Below are 11,756 nucleotides of genomic sequence, written 5' to 3'. Positions count from 1 at the left end.
GCCCATTATTTGACGTAGAATTCTGCTATAATGTCTTCAGTCTAGAGTGTAACTAGTTAGTTCTTATTTAATATATATTTGATTGAGGATCAATTCTTTGAGTATAATTAAATATCTATACACTATTTAAGTTATATGTTTATTGGTCTACCATTAATTTGTATTTAGTTAACTTATTGGTGTGTAAGAGAATCATTTAGTAAGATACGCATATACCTAAATTATATGAGATTATTAGACATGCTATTGAAACTTAGCGTCCGCTATCTGCGATTCTCGATGTAGACCTCAATCCGCTATAGATTCATTATCCGCTATTTGTTAGCTTGGTGGCGACATAAATCTTAATACCATATCAAAGTTAACCTTGATCTACGCACAACCTATAGTTGCATTTGTTGTGAACCCACACGTGCTCGCATATCTAGTGCTCGCATCTCTATAAACATGCACACACTCTTTCTCTATAAGCAGCTACAGGAAGACAAAGATTAGACCGATCTCAAGATTGATAAAGTTATCATAAACGTCTTATTGTTGACCAAAACATACCTACCACCGAAGGAATAGCGGTGCTAAATCCTAAAATAAAATAAAATATACAACCACCTACGTCACTCAGGTCGCAATAAAATACGATTCTAGCTTCCTACATATGCACTTAATTTTATAATATATTTATAAATATTAGTATTATATTATATAAATTTAGAAAAAAGTTAACATATTTTGACAAAGACCAAACCAAAATTGCATTAAGAGGTACTCCATGAGGCACAAAGTGGCCCTGAATCGGCAAACCAAACCTTCGCCTAGTCCTAGGGTCTTGGCGTGCTGCGCATGTCTTTTGGTGCTCAACTAAAATAAAGTCATTGATCAAGGAGACAAAAGAAAAGAAGATGGCGTACTAAGAGCAAGTATAATAGTAGGCTGTAAGTCGACTAAATGCTGAGGTGGAGGAGAGAGGAGAGGAGAGAGAGGAGAAGCGGGCTGTAAGCTTACAGCCAGCTTGGGCACAAGAACCAAGAAAGTCTGTGAGAGAGACAAGTGGGCCATATATTAACTGTAAAGAGCTAACTACTATATGAGTGGGCTGAGAGAAGACTGTAAGAAACCTTTCAGCCAGCAAGCCGGCTGTATTATTAGCCTTGCTCTAAGGGCACTCCCAATACAGGAATCACCATAGTTTTTATGGACATTAGTTGTACTGCCACCTAAGGGTTTTTGCTGATGTGGCAAGGTAGTTATCGAAGAGAGAGAGTAAAAATCATGGAAACCGAGTCTAAGTTAGAAACCATGTTTACACAAGAACCAAGACACGAAGATATGTGATTGGTAGAGAATGGAGAGAGAATGTATATGATTGGATAAAAAATTATTCTGTAGACACTATCCATTGGGATCATAGTTTCTTTGTGTAGTGTCTATCTCTACAACTAAAATATACGGATTGTCAACATCTATCCGGTAGGATCAAAACACTCATGCGATCCATATCCGGCAGGCAAATAATCACTGTATGTAGACACTAGAAGGCAAGTAAATAAAATAGAATAAACTCACGGAATCACCGGTAGGCAAATAATCACCGCATGGAGACACTGGAAGGCAAGTAAATAAAATGGAATAAAACAGAAAGAGAATTATGGGAAGAGAAAGGAATTTATTGGAATATCACTACGCAATGATCATGATCGTGATCCAAATCTCATTCGTCGTCCTTCGCGTTGCGTGTTGACAACCAATATTTTTTTTCCCAAAAAATGAATTATTGCCATGCCTCATGCGGGCTAGGATATTGTAGGTCCGAGTATACATGTTTTGGCAAGGCAGAGCATGGATAAATTCAATTTGATGCCTAGCAAAAAATTTTCAGCCTTTAAGGCAACTGATGTTTGTCGTAACTTTCAGACAACAAGCTTCAAGCCTAGCTTTTATTTTAGATTCATTACAATAATGAATGTGTTTCTAGACATTATCATGGTATAATACACGTGAAAAATTGAATTGATATATTCTTGATTTTGACTTGGCTAACAAACATCTCATTCAATTTATGTTGCACCCATTGTAACGCACGGACACTTATCTAGTAAAAATTAATATGTATAGAAACTACTTGCATTGGGACTAACAAAAAAACAGAATACCCCTCCCATCTCAATTTCATCGCCTATTTGCCACGACTCTCCCGATAAACTAGAAGTCCATTTCTCTCTCTTACCTCCAGTGGAGCAATCGGCGACCAGCCGACCATGGTCTGGTAGAGGCACCTGCGCGCCGATAGTAGCTTGGAGCTCAATTCCCTCGCACACGCCGGTACGGATGGGAGGGAGCCGGTTGGTGTAAGCGAGCTTTTTAATTTGACAGGCTCTCTACACCAATGACTTCCCTGGTGTTGCTTTTTTAAAAGGACGGTAAAAGATTTACCACAATTTTTATTAGATGTAGAAAGGAAAAAGACAAGTGTCAGTCCAATTTTTTTAATAGAAACTAGAGCAAAAACCATACAACAGAGGAGAGTGTTCCACTCATCCTACACAGCTTTGGAACAACAACCGATAATTGTCAAAACTCACACCACTACTTGCTCCAACTTAGTCAAAACGACCCAACTAAAAACAACTAAACTAACTTGTTTCAACTATAACTAACAAGGACAGTAGAAACACAACCACCTGCTGGACGACACCAAACAACACAGCTTGGGACATCACCATGGCCAAACGAAAGGAGCAACTGTAGAGCTGGAAAGCCTAGAGGCCGCGCAGGCCTCCTGGCAGCCCCCTCTAGCAGCGGCGAGGGGGGAAGGGAAGGGAAAGAGGTCTAGCGACGGGGCTAGGGTGGCCGCCGCTTGAGTCGCCTTGAGGGGGCGACGTGGGGTGAGAGGAAAATACAATACTTCCCTGCTGTTGCTGGAGTTGGATATTTGTTGAAGTCGCTTGTGTACATAATTTGTACTTGTTTCCTGTATGCTGAGCGGAAAGTGGATGAAGGCAGGGCCGCAGGGGTATTGTTGTCTTCTGTTAACGGTGTTAACCCTTCCCCGCTAAACCAAGAGACCATCATGACAAATGAGTGCATCTCTCCCAAAGTCCCAAGTCCCAAGTCCAGTCATTTAGTAAGATATGCATATAACTAAATTATATGAGATTATTAGACATGCTATTGAAACTTAGCGTCCGCTATCCACAATTCTCGATGTAGACCTCAATCCGCTATAGATTCATTATCCGCTATTTGTTAGCTTGATGGCGACGAGCAGACCCAACATACTATGGTTTCCATTTATGCTTGAAAATGTATGAAAATAAATATAATTTTCCATTCCAAAAGCATGTTTCCTCACAAGAATAGGAAACAATTTAGAAAGAGAAAAAGGGGCGGTTGCTCCGTCCATCCTAATAAAATGTGATTTTTTTCCAAATCACAAACACAAAATCATGCTCTCTCCGTCCAAAGAATGCAAAAGAAGTCAAATGACTAAGTTTGACCAAAGTTGTAAAAAATATACTAACATTTACGTACAAAACAAGTATCATTAAATTGGTTATGAAATATATTTTCATAGTATATCTAGTTGGAGACAAATGTTAATACCCTTCCCTATAAATTTGATAAAAGTTAAAGTAGTTTGATCTACGCACGACCTATAGTTGCATTTGTTGTGAACCCACACGTACTCGCATCTCTATAAACATGCACACACTCTTTCTCTATAAGCAGCTACGAAAGACAAAGATTAGACCGATCTCAAGATTGATAAAGTTATTGTCGGGGAGCAATACTAGGGTACCCGAAGAGGAGGATCTAATAACCATCAACGTTGATTCATCCGAGCAGTCAAGAGCGCGACTACACCTCTTGCTGGGCTCCGCCTCGTCCGACTATCGAGGCCATGGGCTCCGCCTCGTCCGACCCCCGAGGGTTGGCTCCGCCTCGGAGGACACTAAGGGCGCGGGCTCCTCCTCGCCCGACCCCTCGAGGGTTGGCTCTGCATTGTCTGACCACCGAGGCCATGGGCTCCGCCTTGTCCGACCCCCGAGGGTTGGCTCTACCTCGGAGGACGCTGAGGCCGCGGGCTCTGCCTCGCCCGACCCCCGAGGGTTGGCTCCGCCTCGGCTGACTCCTGAGGACGAGGTTTCCGCCTTGTCCGACCCCATGGCGTGGGCTCCGGCTCCTTCGACCCCAGGGCATGGGCTCCGACTCGTTCGACCCCCGAGGATCGGATTCCGTCTCGCCCCGCCTCCAGGGAGCACATCTTGGGCGTGTCCTGATGCGACTGGCGGTCGCATCAGGCCATGCTGGGAGACTCACGTCGCCCACCGCGTCAACAGGCCAGCACTGTGTTGCCAACTCCCTGCCCACTATAGCACTAGGTTTTAAGGACAAAACCCGATACACACCATATGTGTGCCCAGGAATTCAATTCACACATATAGTTACAAATAAAGGGGTAATATCAAAGTCAGTGCCTTTATTGCGCATAAATATTTGATACAAAAGGCATAGTCTCTCATTGCAGTATATACTATAACTCTATTCTTCTGGTGAAGCCTCCAACACTACAGGAATCGTCAACTGGTTGATCACAAGCCTAACACCTCTTGGAAAACTCCACTGAAGAACCTCCATTTGGTACCCATCCAGGATTTTGCCAAAGTATTGAAATAAAATAAGCGTAAGCTACTACCGCTTAGCAAGCATAACACGAGGGGATGCAGGCTCAAAAGGCTTGACACGGTTGAACTGGGGTAAGCACTTTTAGTTGGTCATATTTAATTATTAATCAAAAGATGCTAAGTTATGCTTAGGCTCCCAAATATGAATAATTAGATATATCAGCAATTTTAATCATAACCCAAACCATCCAAGTAACCAACTATTCAGTAAGGGTCTAGGCCGCTCTTGTCTGTGAGCATGGCTGATATACCAGTTTTACACTCTGCAGAGGTTGTACACTTTCACCATAAGCCATGATACCCATATGCTCGGGTTTGTAACTCCCAAAACACTTCCAAGGTGAGCAGGCAGGGTACACCATGAAGCTTTTCCCCAGACATTCTAATAAGGAGCAGCCGCTAAGGATTTCATCTCCCAAGTGTTATGGAGTCATCTCTAGAAGTGGCACTTATACACGCAGCACAGTACACACCCTGGGGATGAGGCCCATACCCAGCCTGGTATGCCCCTCTGCCCTTTTAGTAAACTGCTACAAACTAGAAAGAGCAAGGTACTAGACTAAGACCAGAGCCATGTAGTCCTCATGGTTGTACTATAAGTCTTGGGTTGTCACTTAAAGATGAGTCCTTACACAGAGAAACTAGAGTACCCTAAGAAAAGGCCCAATGCTCTAGCTCCCTTTGTTCCATGTTACTAAAAAGCTTCTTTTAATACCATATTGCATATATCTTTAATTGTATTCTTTAATCAATATCAGTTGGAGCAAACTGAGCATACTACCCACATGCAAAAACCATAGGTAAATCAAGGACAGGATAATCAATATCAAGGTAAGTCGACTCCAAGCGATTCATTAACATATGCATATGAATTGAGTTTGCATTATAGTGAATAGGTAACAAGGAGCCTCATATTATACTTGCCTTAATTCAAAGTATCACATCTGGTCTTGATCTTCAAAGAGTTGCTCTAGATCACCAACACAAAACTCACTGTCTACTCGAGATCAAACAGCACCACACAGGCATCCATATAATCATGCATAGCAAACAAAAGCTATAGATTAGAACAATACACCAATCAACATAAAATCAAGATGAAAAGTTTGTAAAACGACTCTACGTCTCGCTACGATCACATAGACGTGAAGATCACAAAATTCAGAGCTAAAACGAAGAAGTTATGGATTAAACAAGATTTCCTTTAGTAAAACAATAGATTAAATCTAACCTCGAATTTTAAAAGTTGAAAACATACTTATCAGTAGTAGGAACATGTAGATTAATAAATTACGAACCTAACGCAAGTTGAACAGATCAAATCGAAGTTAAAACGGAGATTTTATGGCTAAAACAAAATTAGTGGCAAAACTGTAAATAGGTGAAAACGTATTTTAGATCTAACTGAAACAAAGTACGCTTTCAAAAGAAAAAAAACGAAATCTGGAAAGACGCTATGGACTGTGGGTTAAGATCTAATTAATTGTAAGGGGGGTTTTTGCAAAAACGCCAGCGAAGGGGTATCCTTGATCTTGGGCCGCTGGATTAGATTCGGACGGCCGAGATTGGATCGGGCGGTGAGGAGACAATGGCGGCTGACCGGAATAGGACAGACGCGGTGACGCCATGGCCAGAGTGGCGAACAGCTCACCGGCGATGTCGGTTTAGAGCTTACGGTGCACCGTATTCTGAGTGGAGAGATCTAGGAGAGAGAGGAGAGGATGGGAAACTCACCGGAATCGAAAAAACAAGCGGGGAAGCGACGAAGGGCAACGCGGCGCTCGACGAGGTGGATGGCAATGGCGGCGGCTAGGGCTACGGCGACTCAGCGTCTCGGCGAGGGCAATAGCTTTCTCTAAGGCAACATAGGGAGGCGGAGTGGGCTTGGCCGGCTATTTATGAGGCGGGGCTGACTTGGGAGTCACGCCACCACGAGGACCCTGTGGTGGGGACGGACACGGTCACGGCAGCGCTGAGTCCTGCTCTCACATGAGATGAAGAAGATGGATCCGACATGTGGGCTAGAGCAGTTAGCGAGAGGAAAGAAAGGAGGAGAGCGGGAGACTGTGCAACTAGGCTGCCTGCTTGCTGGGCCGTGCGGGAGAAACAGGACGCGAAGAATAGGCCAGCGAAGAGAATGGGGCGGCCGAGGGAGATGGGCCGGCGCGGAGGAAAGGAGAGGCAGGCCCATGCTGGAGCAGGCCGACCTGGCCTGAAAATAAGGAAGGGGAGGAAGGGAAATTGATTTTCCTTTTCCAATTTTCTAAACTAATTTCCAACCAAGTTTTGAATGCAAATTCAAATCATTTTGAAATTTGATTTCAAACCACACAATACAAAAGTAATATGCAGCAGCATGAATGCACATACATGTATGTAGACCTATATTTGATTTTAATTTGATAAAAAATATTATTTTCCTAAATTCAAATGCTCACAAAATGTATAATTAAATCATTTTCTCCTATTTAAAATTGTGCAAATTTTAGGGTGTTACAATTCTACCCCCCTTAAAATGAATCTCGTCCTTGAGATTTGGACGATGCTTACTCAAAAAGCTATGGGTATGTTTTTCTCAAATCCTCTTCTCTTTCCCAAGTAGCCTCATCTTCTGTATACCGATTCCAGTGAACCTTACACATCTTTATAACTCAGCTCCTCTTAACTCTTTCTGCCGTCTCCAAAATCTTTACCGAAAATTCCTCATACGTAAGATCTTCCTTAACTGTAAGCTCTTCTAACGGTATCTACTCCTTAGGTATACGCAAACACTTCTTTAACTGAGACACATGAAACACATCACGTACACCTGACAAACTCTTAGGCAATTCCAACTGATAAGCTACTTCTCCACGTCTCTCTAAAATCTTGAAAGGTCCAATATACTTTGGTGCTAACCTTCCTTTCATATTAAACCTTCTCACATTTCTCATAGGTGACACCTTTAGGTAAACATAATCCCCTTTTTCAAAAACCAATTCCCTTCTCCGAGTGTCAGCATAACTCTTGTGTCTAGACTGTGCCACTCTTAGATTTTCTCAGATAGTCTGCACTTGCCTTTCTGCATCCTTGAGGATCTTAGGTCGAAACACTTGACTTTCTCCTATCTGATTCTAGAACAACGGAGTTCTGCATTTTCTACCATATAGTGCCTTGAATGGTGCCATCTTGAGAGTCTTCTGGTAACTATTATTGTAGGAGAACTCAGCGTAACACAAACTCTTATCCCAACTTGTACCATATTGCAAAGCACAAGCTCTCAACATATCCTCTAAGATCTGATTAGTTCTCTCTGTTTATCCATTAGTTTGTGGATGATAAGCTGAGCTGAAGTTCAACTTAGTGTCCATAGACTCATGTAATTTCTTCCAAAAGTGTGACATAAACTGAGTACCTCTATCTGACACAATCTTCTTAGGAACTCCATGCAAACATACTATCTGTTGCATGTATAATCCTGCCAACTTTGCACCCATATATGTAGTCTTGACCGGTATGAAGTGAGCAACCTTAGTCAACCGATCTACTATTACACAAATTGAGTCATAACCACTCTGTGTTTGTGGTAATCCAATAATGAAATCCATACCAACTTCTTCCCACTTCCACTCAGGTATCTTCATAGGTTGGAGTAGACCTGCTGGTCTTTGATGTTCTGCCTTAACTCTCTGACATGTGTCACATATTGCTACATACTCAGCCACATCTCTTTTCAAACCATACTACCAGTACTTCTCCTTCAGATCTAGGTACATCTTAGTACTACCTGGATGGATAGAGTATGCTGAGTCATGGGCTGCTCTTAGAATCATCTCTCGAATGGACTTTATTGCTGGCACACATATTCTCTTTCTGAACCACACTGTTCCCTGATCATCCAATCAAAAACCCGGTGCTTTGCCAATTATGATCAGCTCTGCTATCTCCTTGGTTTTCTCATCTTCCAACTGACCCTTGAGGATCTCTTGTTCAAGTGTAGGTTCCACTTCCAATTCCACTGCATTAGCAACTATTCTCAAATTAAGATGCTCGAATTTAGCACATAACTCCTTAGGTAATTGTGTCACTAGAGCTGCATTAACATAGCTCCTTTGGCTCATAGCATCAGCTACAACATTTGCCTTGCCAGGGTGATAGTGTACCTCAAGAGCATAGTCCTTGATTAGCTCTAACCAACAATGTTGCCTCAAGTTCATATCTGACTGAGTGAAGATATACTTCAAACTCTTATGATCTGAATAAATGTCACACTTATGTCCAACAAGATAATGTCTCCAAATCTTCAACGCATGAACCACAACTGCTAACTCCAAATCATGGGTGGGATAATTTAGTTCATGATTCTTTAGTTGCCTAGATGCATAAGCCACTACTCATCCTTCTTGCATAAGAACACAACCCAGACCAAGTTGGGATGCATCATAGTAGATGGAGAAACTCTTGTTCAGATCTGGTAGTACCAGCACCGGAGCTGTAGTCAACCTTTTCTTCAACTCTTCAAAACTAGCTTGGCATTGCTCAATCCATATAAACTTAGCATTCCTCTCAAGTAGAGATGTCATAGGCTTGGCAATCTTAGAAAAACCTTCAATGAACCTCTGATAATATCCGGCCATTCCTAGGAAACTCCAGACTTCACTTACATCTTGAGGCGGATTCAAACTCAACACATCACTAACCTTCTTGGGATCCACAGCTACTCCACCATTACAGATAACATGCCCAAGAAAAGAGACTTCCTTCAACCAGAACTCACACTTGCTTAGTTTGGCATACAGTTGATGTTCTCTAAGTTTCTACAGAACTAATCTCATATGCTCTTCATGTTCTGCTTCTATTTTGGAGAAGACTAGAATATCATCAATGAAGACCACAACAAACTTGTCGAGATATTCCATAAACACCTTATTCATCATATACATGAAGTATGTAGGGGCATTAGTCAATCCAAAAGACATAACCGTATACTCATATAATCTATACCGAGTAGTAAAAGCAGTCTTGGGAATGTACGATGAACGAATCCTTAACTGATGATAACTAGAGCATAGATCAATCTTGGAGAACACACAAGCACCTCTCAACTGATCAAACAAGTCATCAATTCTGGACAAAGGATACTTGTTCTTGATGGTTACCTCATTGAGAGAGCGATAATCCACACACATCCTCTGTGTACCATCTTTCTTCTCCACAAATATTACTGGGGCTCCCCATGGTGAAGAACTAGGACGTATGAAACCTTTTTCCTATATCTCCTTTAACTATTTCTTAAGTTCTTCTAGCTCATTGACTCCCATCTGATATGGTCTCTTGGCTATAGGTGCAGTTCCGGGCAAAAGCTCAGTAATAAACTCAATATCATGATCTGGCGGCATACCCAGCAAATCATCAGGAAAAACATCTAGAAACTCATTAACAACCTTGGTCTTATCTATGGTGGCACCTTCCATCTGATTGACCCTGCACACCTCTCTTGTTGTTGTAGTTGCCTTGCATACAACTTCTTCTCTTGACTTGGATGTCAAGTGTATTGTACCATTCTCACATTGGATAATAGCCTTTCGTGGATTTAACCAATTCATTCCAAGAATTACATCTATGCTTGAAGACTTCAGCGCAATCGGATTTGCCAAAAACTCTACCCCTTATTTCAACTCTTAAACTAGGACACATTAGAGTAGCTTGCATATTGTCACAAGGTGAGTCAACCAACATCTGTTTCTTCAAAGGACACTTTGGCATATTGTGCTCCTTAACAAAATGATGTGCAATGAAGGAATGTGAAGCTCCAGAATCAAACAAAATCGATGCAGGGCTAGAGTTGACTAGACACATGCCAAACACAACATCTAGGGCTTCTTGTGCAGATTCTATCATCACATAATTGACTCTGCCTTGCACATGAGTCCATTGTTTATGGTTTCTATTGTGGGATTGTTGCTTGTTCGGCTTCTTTGGACACTAACTCGCATAATGACCGGGTTCACCATAGCGGTAGCACTTCTTGCCTGAAGAGGGGGTGTTGGACACACTATCCTTCATTGGGGAGTTGATGAGTGGTTCTTGGGTTGGACTCTGGTTCACATACTGTTGCTCTTGCTGGTGTTGAGGGAGTTGTTGAGGAGGATCAAAATCCCACCTAACTAGTTGGTTCCTGGTATCTCTGCTGAAATTCTTGCTAGGGAGTGTAGCAGGGGCGTGTGTTACTACCTACAGATTGGCTTTAGATTCTCCTTTTCTTCTCTTCCATTTCCCAACGCTTGTTCTCAATCAAAATAGGCCCTATTCACCAAAGTTTGGAAGTCAGGATACACAACAGTCATCAACTGCAGTTGAAGTTCATCATTCAATCCTTTCAAGAAGCGTTTATGTTTCTTAGCATCATTAACCACCTCTCCTGGAGCATAACATGATAGCTGAGTGAATTTGTTACGATACTCACACACTGTCATGGAACCTTGTTTCAAGTTGAGGAACTCCTCCTCCTTGATCTCCACCAAAGCTTCTGGAACATGATAAGATCTAAAGGCAGTCTTGAAATCTTCCCAACAAATCTAATTTACATCTTTCCCAACCTAAAATAATTCCCACCTAGTCTGAAAGCTGCTCCTTGAAGTTGTCCAGAAGCATAAAGCACTTTCTGATGGTCATTACACTGAGCTATGTTAAGTTGTCGCTTACAGCTCTAAGCCAGTCATCAGCTTCTAGTGGGTCGCTTATATGAGAGAATGTCGGCGGATGTCCCTTCATAAATTCACCACGCTTGTCCCTTGGTGGTGCTTGATGTGGGTTGATGCATACATTCTGAACATAGGTCTGTAACAATTGAGTTTGTGTCATCATAGATTGCTCTGTTAGTTGGAGGATTTGGTGGCGGCGGATTAGCATTAGGGGCATTCCTTCTGGCATCACGTAAAGCACTTCTCCTAGTAGAAACCATCTATTTGGAACATTTAGCATAGTTATTGGTTGTAATCCATGATCCGGAAGTAGTTCACATGATAAAACAATCAATCTGAAATTTTCTGGAATGAGAACTACCAATAGCAGTTCAGAAAGATAGCCATATCT

This window comes from Miscanthus floridulus, chromosome 10 (assembly GCF_019320115.1).
Source record: "Miscanthus floridulus cultivar M001 chromosome 10, ASM1932011v1, whole genome shotgun sequence".
Taxonomy (NCBI): domain Eukaryota; kingdom Viridiplantae; phylum Streptophyta; class Magnoliopsida; order Poales; family Poaceae; genus Miscanthus; species Miscanthus floridulus.
Note: the sequence above shows the minus strand (reverse complement) of the source record.